The sequence below is a fragment of the Arachis ipaensis genome, chromosome B6 (genome assembly GCF_059453495.1).
Source record: "Arachis ipaensis isolate K30076 ecotype BB chromosome B6, ASM5945349v1, whole genome shotgun sequence".
NCBI classification, from domain to species: Eukaryota; Viridiplantae; Streptophyta; class Magnoliopsida; order Fabales; family Fabaceae; genus Arachis; species Arachis ipaensis.
The window spans coordinates 48073242-48088658 of NC_142441.1; the positions used below are offsets into that span (position 1 = coordinate 48073242).

The 15417-nt window shown below is 39.1% G+C and overlaps 1 non-coding gene across 1 annotated transcript; it reads right to left on the reverse strand.

The window, feature by feature from the left end:
• Positions 1-1635: 1635 nt before the first annotated feature.
• LOC148555459 (small nucleolar RNA R71) lies at positions 1636-1743 on the reverse strand. The gene has a single exon (XR_015886626.1). It is a non-coding gene; the product is annotated as a small nucleolar RNA R71 (small nucleolar RNA).
• Positions 1744-15417: the final 13674 nt, after the last annotated feature.

Consider the following 15417-nt stretch of genomic DNA (forward strand, 5'->3'; position numbering starts at 1 on the left):
TCTTATTTGAGTCTTGAGTCAAGTTGAAAGTTTGTTGTCAATTGCATGTTCATCTTGCATTTTTCGAAAAATTCATGCATTCATAGTGTTCTTCATGATCTTCAAGTTGTTCTTGGTAAGTCTTCTTGTTTGATCTTGATGTCTTCATGTTTTGTGTCTTTTCTTATTTTTCATATGCATTTTTGCATTCATAGTGTCTGAACATGAAAGATTTCTAAGTTTGGTGTCTTGCATATTTTCTTTGCATATAAAAATTTTCAAAAATATGTTCTTGATGTTCATCATGATCTTCAAAGTGTTCTTGGTGTTCATCTTGACATTTATAGCATTCTTGCATGCATTCATTGTTTTGATCTAAAATTTCCATGCATTGAGCATTTTTAGTGTTTTTCTCTCTCATCATAAAAATTCAAAAATCAAAAAACTATCTTTCCCTTTCTCTCTCTTAAAATTTCGAAAATTAGATTTGACTTTTTAAAAAATTTTTAAAAATCTAGTTGTTTCTATGAGTCAAATCAAATTTTCAATTTAAAAATCTTATCTTTTTCAAAATCTTTTTCAAAAATTAAATCTTTTTAATTTTTCTTTTTTATTTTCGAAAATTATAAAAATATTTTTCAAAAAACTTTTTCTTACTTTTATCTCATAATTTTCAAAAATATAATCATCAATTAATGTTTTGATTCAAAAATTTCAAGTTTGTTACTTGCTTGTTAAGAAAGATTCAAACTTTGAGTTCTAGAATCATATCTTGTGATTTCTTGTGAATCAAGTCATTAAGTGTGATTTTAAAAATCAAATCTTTTCAAAACTACCTAACTAACTCTCTCTCTAATTTTCGAAAATATCTCTCCTCTTTTTCAAAATTTCTTTTTAAATTAACTAATTATTTTAACTTTTGATTTTATAATTTTGAAAATTACTAACCTTTTTCAAAAACTATTTTCAAAAATCACTAACCCTTTTTCAAAAATAATTTTCGAAAATCCTTCTCCCTCATCTCCTTCTATTTATTTATTCACCTACTCACACAGGGACCTCTATACTGTGGTAAAAAGGATCCCTATTATTATTATTATTTTGTTCCCTCTTTTTCATATGAGCAGGAGCAAGGACAAGAATACTCTTGTTGAAGCAGATCCAAAACTTGAAAGGACTCTAAAAAGAAAACTAAGAGAAGCTAAAATACAACAGTCCAGAGACAACCTTTCAGAAATTTTCGAACAAAAAAAGGAGATGGCAGCCGAACCCAACAACAATAATGCAAGGAGAATGCTTGGTGACTTTACTGCACCTAATTCCAATTTACATGGAAGAAGCATCTCCATTCCTGCCATTGGAGCAAACAATTTTGAGCTGAAACCTCAATTAGTTTCTCTGATGCAGCAGAACTGCAAGTTTTATGGACTTCCATCTGAAGATCCATTTCAGTTCTTAACTGAATTCTTGCAGATATGTGATACTGTTAAGACTAATGGAGTAGATCCTGAAGTCTACAGGCTCATGCTTTTCCCTTTTGCTGTAAGAGACAGAGCTAGAGTATGGTTGGACTCCCAACCTAAGGATAGCCTGAACTCTTGGGATAAGCTGGTCAAGGCTTTCTTAGCCAAGTTCTTTCCTCCTCAAAAGCTGAGTAAGCTTAGAGTGGATGTTCAGATCTTCAGACAGAAAGAAGGTGAATCCCTCTATGAAGCTTGGGAGAGATACAAAGGACTGACCAAAAAGTGTCCTTCTGACATGCTTTCAGAATGGACCATCCTGGATATATTCTATGATGGTCTGTCTGAATTAACTAAGATGTCATTGGATACTTCTGCAGGTGGATCCATTCACCTAAAGAAAACGCCTGCAGAAGCTCAAGAACTCATTGACATGGTTGCTAATAACCAGTTCATGTACACTTCTGAAAGGAATCCTGTGAATAATGGGACGCCTATGAAAAAGGGAGTTCTTGAAATTGATACTCTGAATGCTATATTGGCTCAGAATAAAATATTGACTCAGAAAGTCAATATGATTTCTCAGAGTCTGAATGGAATGCAAGCTGCATCCAACAGTACTCAAGAGGCATCTTCTGAAGAAGAAGCTTATGATCCTGAAATCCCTGCAATAGCAGAGGTGAATTACATGGGTGAACCTTATGGAAACACATATAACCTATCATGGAGAAATCACCCAAATCTCTCATGGAAGGATCAACAAAAGCCTCAACAAGGCTTTAATAATGGTAGAAGAAATAGGTTTAACAATAGTGAACCTTTTCCATCATCCACTCAACAACAGACAGAGAACTCTGAACAAAATACCTCTAATTTAGCAAACTTAGTCTCTGATCTATCTAAGGCCACTGTGAGTTTCATGAATGAAACAAGGTCTTCCATTAGAAACTTGGAAGCACAAGTGGGCCAGCTGAGTAAAAGGATCACTGAAATCCCTCCTAGTACTCTCCCAAGCAATACAGAAGAAAATCCAAAAGGAAAGTGCAAGGCCATTGAATTGATCACCATGGCCGAACCTGTAAGGGAAGGAGAGGACGTGAATCCCAAGGAGGAAGACCTCCTGGGACGTCCAGTGATCAATAAGGAGTTTCCCTCTGAGGAACCAAAGGAATTTGAGGCTCATTCAGAGACCATAGAGATTCCATTAAACCTTCTTATGCCATTCATGAGCTCTGATGAGTATTCCTCTTCTGAAGAGAATGAGGATGTTACTGAGGAGCAAGTCACCAAGTACCTTGGTGTAATCATGAAGCTGAATGCCAAATTATTTGGTATTGAGACTTGGGAAGATGAACCTCCCTTGTTCACCAATGAACTAAGTGATCTGGATCAACTGACATTACCTCAGAAGAAACAGGATCCTGGAAAGTTCGTAATACCTTGTACCGTAGGCAACATGATCTTTGAAAAGGCTCTGTGTGACCTTGGTTCAGGGATAAACCTTATGCCCCTCTCTGTAATAAAGAAACTGGGAATCTATGGGGTGCAAGCTGCTAAAATCTCATTAGAGATGGCAGACAATTCAAGAAAACAGGCTTATGGACAAGTAGAGGACGTGTTAGTAAAGGTTGAAGGCCTTTACATTCCTGCTGATTTCATAGTCCTAGATACTGGGAAGAATGAGGATGAATTCATCATCCTTGGAAGACCCTTCCTAGCCACAGCAAGAGCTGTGATTGATGTTGACAGAAGTGAATTACTCCTTCAATTGAATGGGGACTCCCTTGTGTTTACAACTCAAGGTTACCCTTCTGTAAACATGGAAAAGAGGCACAGTAAGCTTCTCTCAAAACAGAGTCAACCAGAGCCCCCACAGTCAAACTCTAAGTTTGGTGTTGGGAAGTCTCAACAATGCTCTGAACATCTGTGAAGCTCCATGAGAGCCCACTGTCAAGCTATTCACATTAAAGAAGCGCTTGTTGGAAGGCAACCCAATTTTTATCTAATTTTATTTTTCTTGTTCTTTCATGTTTTATTAGGTTCATGATCATGTGGAGTCACAAAATAAATAAAAAAAAATTGAAAACGGAATCAAAAGTAGCAGAAGAAAAATCACACCCTGGAGGAAGACCTTACTGGCGTTTAAACGCCAGTAAGAAGCATCTGGCTGGCGTTCAACGCCAGAACAGAGCATGGTTCTGGTGCTGAACGCCCAAAATGGGCAGCATCTGGGCATTTGAACGCCAGAATTGCACCCTGGAGAAGAGCTGGCGCTGAACGCCCAGAACAAGCATGGTTCTGGCGTTCAACGCCAGAAATAGGCAACAAATGGGTGTTCAACGCCCAGAACAAGCACCAATTTGGCGCTGAACGCCCAGAGTTGTGTGCAAGGGCATTTTGCATGCCTAATTTGGTGCAAGGGTGTAAATCCTTGATCACCTCAAGATCTGTGGACCCCACAGGATCCCCACCTACCTCCACTCACTTCTTCTCACCCCTCTTTCACACAATCCCATAAACACTCTTCCCCAAAACTCTTCACCAATCACCTCAATCTCTCTTCCCTATCACCACTCACATCCATCCACTCTTCCCCATAAACCTACCTTCAAAATTCAAAATCAATTTCCCACCCAAACCCACCCTATATGGCCGAAACCTTATCCCCCCTCTCTTCCCTATATAAAGCCCTCCATTCTTCCTCATTTTCACACAACACAACCCTCTCTTCTCTTCTTGGCCGAATACACCTCTCCCCCTCTTCTCCATATTTTCTTCTTCTTCTTCATCTTTTCTTTCTTCTCTTGCTCGAAGGCGAGCAATATTCTAAGTTTGGTGTGGTAAAAACATAAGCTTTTTGTTTTTCCATTACCATTGATGGCACCTAAGACTGGAGAATCCTCTAGAAAAGGGAAAGGGAAGACAAAAGCTTCCACCTCCGAGTCATGGGAGATGGAAAGATTCATCTCCAAAGCTCATCAAGACCACTTCTATGATGTTGTGGCCAAGAAGAAGGTGATCCCTGAGGTCCCTTTCAAGCTCAAGAAGAATGGGTATCCGGAGATTCGACATGAAATCCAAAGAAGAGGTTGGGAAGTTCTAACAAAACCCATCCAACAAGTCGGCATCCTAAAACAATATTCTAAAGTTATGGCATGATCAGTTGTTCTCTTAGCCTTAATATACTTCGTTGTAGTATAGTGGTGAGTATTCCCGCCTGTCAAAAACTTGGTGCACGAATTGTAAATTATACTTTTTACAACTCGTACCACTAACCAGCAAGTGCACTGGGTCGTCCAAGTAATACCTTACGTGAGTAAGGGTCGATCCCACGGAGATTGTTGGCTTGAAGCAAACTATGGTTATCTTGCAACTCTTAGTAAGGATATTAATTAGTGGTTATCAATTGACTTGCAAATGAACAAGAGAGCATGAATTAAGGGTTACTTGTTATGCAGTAAATGAGAATATGTTGGAGTTTTGGAGATGCTTTGCCTTTTGAATCTCTGCTTTCTCCCTATCTTCTTCTTCACGCACGCACATCCCTCATATGGCAAGCTGTGTGTTAGAGGATCACCGTTGTCAATGGCTACCATCCTTCCTTTCAGTGAAAATGGTCCAGGTGCGCTGTCACCGCACGGCTAATCATCTGTAGGTTCTCGATCATACCGGAATAGGATTCACTATCCTTTTGCGTCTGTCACTACGCCCAGCACTCGCGAGTTTGAAGCTCGTCACAGTCATCCAATCCCAAAATCCTACTAGGAATACCACAGACAAGGTTTAGACTTTCCGGATTGTCAAGGATGCTGCCAATGGATTCTAGCTTATACCACGGAGATTCCGATTAAGGAATCTAAGAGATACTCATTCGATCAAATGTAGAACGGAGGTGGTTGTCAGGCACATGTTCATAGGTTGAGAATGGTGATGAGTGTCACAGATCATCACATTCATCATAATGAGGCGCAAATGAACATCTTAGATAGGAACAAGCGTGATTGAATAGAAAACAGAAATACTGGCATTAATTCATCGAGGCACAACAGAGCTCCTCACCCCCAACAATGGAGTTTAGAGACTCATGCCATCAAAAGGTACAAAGTTCAGATCTAAAATGTCATGAGATCCGAAATAAATCTCTAAAATTTGTTTAAATACTCAACTAGTAACCTAGGTTTACAGAAAATGAGTAAACTATGATAGATGGTGCAGAAATCCACTTCTGGGGCCCACTTGGTGTGTGATGGGGCTGAAACTTAAGCTAATCACGTGCATAGGGCTGTTTTGGGCATTCAACGCCAGCTTTGGATCCTTTTCTGGCGTTGAACTTCAACTTGTAACTTGTTTCTGGCGCTGGACGCCAGACAGCAACATGGAACTGGCGTTGAACGCCAATTAAAGTCATTTATCCTTGAGCAAAGTATGGACTATTATATATTTCTAGAAAGCCCTAGATGTCTACTTTCCAACGCAATTGGAAGCGCGCCATTTGGAGGTCTGTAGCTCCAGAAAATCCACTTTGAGTGAAGGGAGGTCAGAATCCAACAGCATCAGCAGTCCTTTTTCAGCCTGAATCAGATTTTTGCTCAGCTCCCTCAATTTCAGCCAGAAAATAGCTGAAATCACAGAAAAACACACAAACCCATAGTAAAGTCCAGAAATATGAATTTTGCCTAGAAACTACTGAAAATAAACTAAAAACTAACTAAAACACACTAAAAACTATATGAAATTAACCCCAAAAAGCGTATAAAATATCCGCTCATCACAACACCAAACTTAAACTGTTGCTTGTCCTCAAGCAACTAGATAAACAAAATAGAATACAAATAATTTAAGAAGCAATAATATATCAGAGTTTTTGAGTGAAGCCCAGATTCTAATTAGATGAGCGGGACTAGTAGCTTTTTGCTTATGAACAGTTTTGGCATCTCACTTTATCCATTGAAGTTCAGAGTGATTGACATCTATAGGAACTCAGAATTCAGATAGTGATATTGATTCTCCTAGTTCAGTATGTTGATTCTTGAACACAGCTACTTTATGAGTCTTGGTCGTGGCCCTAAGCACTTTGTTTTCCAGTATTACCACTGGATACATAAATGCCACAGACACATAATTGGGTGAACCTTTTCAGATTGTGACTCAGCTTTGCTAGAGTCCCCAATTAGAGGTGTCCAGGGTTCTTAAGCACACTCTTCTTTTTTGCTTTGGACCTTGACTTTAACCGCTCAGTCTCAAGTTTTCACTTGACACCTTCACGCCACAAGTACATGGTTAGGGACAGCTTGGTTTAGCCGCTTAGACCAGGATTTTATTCCTTTAGGCCCTCCTATCCACTGATGCTCAAAGCCTTGGGGTCCTTTTTATTACCCTTGCCTTTTGGTTTTAAGGGATATTGGCTTTTTCTGCTTGCTTTTTTTTTTTTTTGCAAGCTTTTGTATTCACTGCTTTTTCTTGCTTCAAGAATCATTTTTATGATTTTTCAGATTATCAATAACATGTCTCATGTTCATCATTCTTTCAAGAGCCAACATATTTAACAGTCTTAAACATCAAATTCAAAATACATATGCACTGTTCAAGCATTCATTCAGAAGATAGAGAACATTGCCACCACACATAAATAATTAGAATTTATCTTATTAAAAACTCGAAAAAAAATATTGCCTCTTATTCTAAAGAAATTCTTCTATTTTATTCATGTTTAATGATGATGATAAAATTAAATTATAGCTTAATTGGGGATAAAATCAAAAATATAGATACTAATTACTACTATATGACTCCTAAGGTAAAACTAAAATAAAAACTGTTATCACAGAGTTAAGGCTAAGATTTGAATTTAACAACCTTTGTTCTGGGAAGTGGATGTTCCTCTAATCTGCGGGGTGCTTGGTCCTTCAAGAGATAATTTCTGGCGCTTCAATTCCCTTAAATCACGCCCTTGCTCCTCCTGTTCTTTAAGCAAATAGCAAAGAATGCTACTTTGTTCCTTCTGTTCTTTCTGTATTTGTTCCATAGCTTCTTGCATTTTGGTGATAGATGTTTCAAGATACTCCCAGTATTCAGATTGAGGGATTTCTGGGAGAATTTCCTGTGTTCTCTTCTTGATGGGGTCATCCTGTGCTTGTTGTTTTTCAATTAATGCTTTGGTGATTGGCCTCTCAACTGAGATATATTCAGTTATTCCCATCCTTACTCCAGCGTCCTTGCAGAGCATAGAAATCAAGCTTGGATAAGCCAACCTGGCATCTTTGGAATTTTTGTTTGCAATTTTGTAGAATTCAGTTGAAATCAGTTGCTGAACTTCCACTTCTTTTCCCATCATGATGCAATGGATCATCACTGCTCTTCTAATAGTGACTTCTGAACGGTTGCTAGTGGGCAGCAGAGAATGCCCAATGAAGTCCAGCCATCCTCTGGCGACTGGTTTGAGATCTTCTCTTTTGAGTTGAATTGGGACACCCTTCGTGCTGGTGGTCCACCTGGCTCCAGGGATGCATATATCCTCTAGAATCTTATCCAGGCCCTTGTCTGTTCTCATCATTCTCCTATTGAAGGAGTCTGGATCATCTTTTAGCTGAGGTAGCTTTAAGATCTCCCTGATCTTGTCAGGGTGGGTATGAACAATCTTTCCTCTGACCAAGGTCCGATAGTCATAGATAGCAGATCCAAATAGTCTTTGCCTGTCTGTATGCCACATATTAGCATAGAACTCCTGGACCATATTCCTTCCCACTTTTGTTTCAGGATTAGCTAGGATCTCCCAGTTCCTGATTCGAATTTGCTCCTGGATCTCCGGATATTCGTCTTCTTTCAGATCGAATCTAACTTCCGGGATCATTGATCTTAGACCTATTATTTTGTAATAATGGTCTGAATGTTCTTTAGTTAAGAACTTCCCTTGATTCCAAAGTGGTTTTGGAATGCTTTCTTTCTTGCCTCTTGGAGTTGGTTGTTTTCCTTTAGGAGCCATGATCTTACTGATCACGGATAAGCACACCAAACTTAGAGGTTTGCTTGTCCTCAAGCAAAAAGAAAAGAAAGGAGAGGGAGAGAAGGAGAGCTAGGTGCAATGGTGGATGGGAGGGGAGGGAGGCCGAACCCATATTTAAAGGGAGAGGGGTGGGTTTTCGAAAATAGGGAGGAAGATAAGATAGAAGATATGATTTTTAAGAAAAATTTAAGTATGATAAGAAAAGATATAATTTAAAATTGAAAAGATATGAGAGATATTTGAAAAAGATAAAATTGGATTTTTGAAAAAGATATTGATTAGTTGAAAAGATTTTTGAATGAAAAGAGATAAATTTGTTTTGAAAATTTTGAAAAAGAGTTGAATTGAATTGAAAAAAGATTTGTGCTTATGGATTAAGATACATTTGATATTTTTAAAATAGGATTTTTAGAAATTAGGGATTTTAGAAATCAGGGTTCTTAACATGTTTATGCAAGAAATCATGAATTGAAACATGAAAATCAAATTTAGATGAAAAATGTGAAGTAAAAAACGAATTCACCTCCTCCCCACCATCCTGGCGTTTGAACGCCCAAACGCTGCATGTTTTGGGCGTTCAACGCCCAAATGCTGCCTCTCCTGGGCGTTCAACGCCCAGCTGCTGCTTATTTCTGGCGTTGAACGCCAGGAACTCCTTTGTCACTGGGCATTTTTCTGAACGCCCAGGACGCTGTAAATCTGGCGTTAAACGCCCAGAAGGAGCTTCTTTCGGGCGTTCAACGCCCAGAAGATGCATCTTTCTGGCGTTTAACGCCTAGATGGCTATTCTTACTGGCGTTTTCTTGCCAGTGAGCCTTTTTTCTCTGTTTTGTGTGCAGAATCCTTCTGTAACCCTGTGAACTTATACAATTGACTCTTTACCTTAGTATCAGTGAACTTTATATAAACAAATAAAATCAAGAATAGGGCAAAATGCTTAGAGGAAGTGATGTCCCATGGCTGGGTTGCCTCCCAGCAAGTGCTTCTTTATTGTCTTTAGCTGGACCTTGCTGAGCTTTTAATCTAGCTTCAGCTTTGAGCACTCTTGCTCAACATTGCCTTCAAGATAGTGCTTGATTCTCTGTCCCTTAACAATGAACTTCTTATCAGAATCACTATCTTGAAGCTCCACATAATCATATGGTGATACACTTGTAATCACATATGGTCCCCTCCACCGGGACTTCAGTTTCCCGGGGAATAGCCTGAGCCTAGAGTTAAACAACAGAACCTTTTGTCCTGGTTCAAAGATTCTAGATGACAGCTTTCTGTCATGCCACTTTTTTTATTTTTCTTTGTAAAGCTTGGCATTTTCGAAAGCAATGAATCTGAAGTCCTCTAGCTCATTTAACTGGAGCAATCTTTTTTCTCCAGCTAATTTGGCATCAAAGTTTAGGAATCTGGTGGCCCAATAGGCTTTATGTTCCAGTTCCACGGGCAGGTGGCATGCCTTACCATACACAAGTTGGTATGGAGAGGTCCCTATAGGAGTCTTGAATGCTGTTCTGTAAGCCCACAGAGCATCATCCAAGCTTCGTGCCCAATCCTTTCTACAGGTACTTACAGTCCGTTCCATGATTCTTTTTAGTTCTCTGTTAGAGACTTCAGCTTGCCCATTTGTCTGTGGATGATATGGAGTCGCCACCTTGTGGCGAATCCCATACCGTACCATGGCAGAGTAAAGCTGTTTGTTGCAGAAGTGAGTGCCCCATCACTGATCAGTACCCTGGGGATACCAAACCTACTGAATATATGTTTCTGGAGGAATTTCAGCACTGTTTTAGTATCATTGGTGGGTGTGGCAATGGCCTCAACCCATTTTGATACATAGTCAACTGCCACCAGAATATAAGTGTTGGAGTATGATGGAGGGAAAGGCCCCATGAAATCAATACCCCATACATCAAACAACTCAATCTCTAAGATTCCTTGTTGAGGCATGGCGTAACTGTGAGGCAAATTACCAGCTCTCTGGCAACTGTCACAGTTACGTACAAACTCTCAGGAATCTCTGTAGAGTGTAGGCCAGTAGAAGCCACATTGGAGGACCTTGGTGGCTGTTCGCTCACCTCCGAAATGACCTCCATATTGTGACCCGTGGCAATGCCATAAGATCCTTTGTGCTTCTTCTTTAGGCACACACCTACGGATTATGCCATCTGCACATCTCTTAAAGAGATAGGGTTCATCCCACAAGTAGTACTTTGCATCAATAATTAATTTTTTCTTTTGTTGTCTGCTGTACTCCTTGGGAATGAACCTTGCAGCTTTGTAGTTTGCAATGTCTGCAAACCATGGTGTTTCTTGAATGGCAAACAAATGCTCATCCGGAAAGGTCTCAGAGATTTCAAGAGAGGGGAATGACGTCCCTTCTATTGGCTCTATCCGGGACAGATGATCAGCCACTTGGTTCTCTGTCCCTTTTCTGTCTCTTATTTCTATATCAAACTCTTGCAGAAGCAACACCCATCTTATGAGTCTGGGTTTTGAATTCTGCTTTGTGAGTAGATATTTAAGAGCAGCATGATCTGTGCACACAATCACTTTTGATCCTACTAAGTATGATCTAAACTTGTCAATGGCATAAACCACTGCAACCAATTCTTTTTCTGTGGTTGTGTAATTTTTCTGGGCATCATTCAAAACACGGCTAGCATAATAGATGACATGCAGAAGCTTGTCATGCCGCTGCCCCAGTATTGCACCAATGGCGTGATTTTTTTTTTTTAGCTTCTCTTAGTTTCCTCTTCAGAGTCCTTTCAGGTTTTGGATCTGCTTCAACAAGAATGTTCTTGTCTTTGCTCCTGCTCATATGAAAAAGAGGGGCAGAAAAATAATACTTGGTGCACGAATTGTAAATTACACTTTTTACAACTCGTACCACTAACCAGCAAGTGCACTGGGTCGTCCAAGTAATACCTTACGTGAGTAAAAAAAACTCAAAAATCTTTTTCTTATCTTTACCTCCTAATTTTCGAAAATAACATCATCAATTAATGTTTTGATTCAAAAATTTCAAGTTTGTTACTTGAGCGGATATTTTATACGCTTTTTGGGGTTAATTTCATATAGTTTTTAGTGTGTTTTAGTTAGTTTTTAGTTTATTTTTAGTAGTTTCTAGGCAAAATTCATATTTCTGGACTTTGCTATGGGTTTGTGTATTTTTCTGTGATTTCAGGTATTTTCTGGATGAAATTGAGGGAGCTGAGCAAAAATCTGATTCAGGCTGAAAAAAGACTGCTGATGTTGTTGGATTCTGACCTCCCTGCACTCAAAGTGGATTTTCTGGAGCTACAGAACTTCAAATGGGGCGCTTCTAATTGCGTTGGAAGGTAGACATCCAGGGCTTTCCAGAAATATATAATAGTCTATACTTTGCTCAAGGATAGACGACGTAAACTGGCGTTCAACGCCAGTTTCATGTTGCTGTCTGGCGTCCAGCGCCAGAAACAAGTTACAAGTTGGAGTTCAACGCCAGAAAAGGATCCAAAGCTGGCGTTGAACGGCCAAAACAGCCTTATGCACGTGATTAGCTTAAGTTTCAGCCCCAACACATACCAAGTGGGCCCCAGAAGTGAATTTCTGCACCATCTATCATAGTTTACTCATTTTCTGTAAACCTAGGTTACTAGTTGAGTATTTAAATAACTTTTAGAGATTTATTTCGGATCTCATGACATTTTAGATCTGAACTTTGTACCTTTTGATGGCATGAGTCTCTAAACTCCATTGTTGGGGGTGAGGAGCTCTGTTGTGCCTCGATGAATTAATGCCAGTATTTCTATTTTCTATTCAATCACGTTTGTTCCTATCTAAGATGTTCATTTGCGCCTCATTATGATGAATGTGATGATCCGTGACACTAATCACCATTCTCAACCTATGAACATGTGCCTGACAACCACCTCCGTTCTACATTAGATCGAATGAGTATCTCTTAGATTCCTTAATCGGAATCTCCGTGGTATAAGCTAGAATCCATTGGCAGCATCCTTGACAATCCGGAAAGTCGAAACCTTATCTGTGGTATTCCTAGTAGGATTCTGGGATTGGATGACTGTGACGAGCTTCAAACTCGCGAGTGCTGGGCGTAGTGACAGACGCAAAAGGATAGTGAATCCTATTCTGGTATGATCGAGAACCTACAGATGATTAGCCGTGCGGTGACAGCGCACCTGGACCATTTTCACTGAAAGGAAGGATGGTAGCCATTGACAACGGTGATCCTCCAACACACAGCTTGCCATAGGAGGGATGTGCGTGCGTGAAGAAGAAGATAGGGAGAAAGCAGAGATTCAAAAGGCAAATCATCTCCAAAACTCCAACATATTCTCATTTACTGCATAACAAGTAACCCTTAATTCATGCTCTCTTGTTCATTTGCAAGTCAATTTATAACCACTAATTAATATCCTGACTAAGAGTTGCAAGATAACCATAGTTTGCTTCAAGCCAACAATCTCTGTGGGATCGACCCTTACTCACGTAAGGTATTACTTGGACGACCCAGTGCACTTGCTGGTTAGTGGTACGAGTTGTAAAAAGTGTAATTTACAATTCGTGCACCAAGTTTTTGGCGCCGTTGCTGGGGATTGTTTGAGTTTGAACAACTGACGGTGAATCTTGTTGCTTAGATTAGGAAATTTTTGTCTTTTGGGTCAGAGTCTTTTATTTTCTTTTCAAAAATTTTTCTAAAAAAAATAAATAATTTTTCTATTAAATCTCGTGCCAAACTTTAAGTTTGGTGTTTTCTTGTTGATTTTCCTTTGTTTTTCGAAAATTTTATTTTGGTTTTCTAAAAATTTTAAGTTTGGTGTTCTTTCTTCATGTTCTTGTGTTCTTGTGAGTCTTCAAAGTGTTCTTGAGTTTTCCTTGTGTCTTGATCTTAAAATTTTTAAGTTTGGTGTCCTTTGGTGTTTTTCCTCCAAAATTTTCGAAAACAAGGAGCATTAGATCTAAAAATTTTAAATCTTGTGCTATCTTATTGTTTCTCTCTTTCCTCTTTAAATTCAAAAATATCTTTTCTCTCTATTTTTAAAACAAATTTTTGAAATTTATTTTTAAAATTCAGAGTTTTCAAAAATTTAAAATCTTTTTCAAATCATATCTTTTTCAAAACTTCCTGACCACTTTCTCTCTCCTCATTTTTTTTCGAAAATCTTCACCTATTTTTATTTATTTTATTTTAATTTACTCTATTTTCGAAATAATTAAATAAATAAATAAATAAATAAAAATAAATTTTTCATTTTACATCATCTCCCTTTCTCCATCATGGATCTAAGTGGAAATGAACGATCTAGGAGGACTCATGCTAACCCCTCTACTGCTTCATATAGGAGTAGTATCTGCATACCCTCCATTGGAGTCAGTAGCTTTGAGTTGAATCCTCAGCTCATTATCATGGTGCAGCAAAGTTTCCAGTATTCCGGTCTTCCACAGGAAGAATCTACAGAGTTTTTGGCACAGTTTTTACAAATTGCTGACACAGTACATGATAAGGAAGTAGATCAGGATGTCTACAGATTATTACTGTTTCCATTTGCTGTAAAAGACCAAGCTAAAAGGTGGTTAAACAACCAACCTAAGGCTAGCATAAGAACATGGAAACAGCTGACAGAAAAATTCCTGAATCAATATTTTCCTCTAAAACGGATGACACAGCTAAGGCTGGACATCCAAGGCTTTAAACAAGGAGATAATGAATCTCTTTATGATGCTTGGGAGAGATACAGAGAGATGCTACAAAAATGTCCCTCTGAAATGTTTTCAGAGTGGGTTCAGTTAGACATCTTCTATTATGGGCTTACAGAAAGAGCTCAGATCTCTCTAGATTGCTCAGCTGGTGGATCTATCCACATGAGAAAGACAATTGAAGAAGCTCAAGAGCTCATTGATACAGTTGCTAGAAATCAGCATCTGTACCTAAGCAGTGACTCTTCCATGAAAGAAGAGGCTAAAACAGTAACTGTTGAACTCAGTCCTGCAGAGCAAGCTACTGAATTCAATCAGCAATTGGATCTTCTAACAAAACAGTTAGCTGAATTCAAGGATAAACTACAAGAGACAAGGATGGCTAATATAAACATGGAAGTACAATTAAAGTAAACAAAGCAGCAGCTGTCAAAACAAATAACAGAAGAATGCCAAGCAGTTCAGTTAAGAAGTGGGAAAGCACTAAATACCCCACTTCAAGGCAGCAGGAAACCAAGAAATGAGCAAACCACCCAAAATTCATCTGAGGACAGTAAGAGCCCTGGGAAAATAATTCTGGCACTAAAACGCCAGAAGTTGGGTGGAAGGCTGGCGCTGAACGCCCAGACCATGCTCAGGACTGGTGTTCAACGCCAGAAACAAGTAAGGATCTGGCGTTGAACGCCCAAAAGAAGCTCAGTTCTGGCGTTCAAACGCCAGGAACAGATGAGGAGCTGGCGTCTAACGTCACTCCAGCTTCTAACTCTGGCACTCAATTGCCAGTGAGGGATCAGACACACACAAGTACTGATAACAACCCATCTAAAAAGGCTTCTTCAACCACTTTTGTAGGAAATAAACTTACAGCAACTAAGGTTGAGGAGTATAAAGCCAAGATACCTTTTCCTCAAAAACTCCGCCAAGAGGAGCAGGATAAGCAATTTGCTTGCTTTGCAGATTATCTCAGGACTCTTGAAATAAAGATTCCATTTGCAGAGGCACTTGAGCAAATACCTTCTTATGCCAAGTTCATGAAGGAGATCTTGAGCCATAAAAAGGATTGGAGAGAAACTGAAAGAGTTCTCCTCACTGAAGAATGCAGTGCAGTCATTCTGAAAAGCTTTCCTGAAAAGCTTAAAGACCCTGGGAGTTTTCTGATACCATGCACATTAGACGGTAATTGCACCAAGACAGCTTTATGTGATCTTGGGGCAAGCATCAACCTAATACATGCATCCACTATCAGAAAGCTTGGTTTAACTGAAGAAGTTAAACCAACCC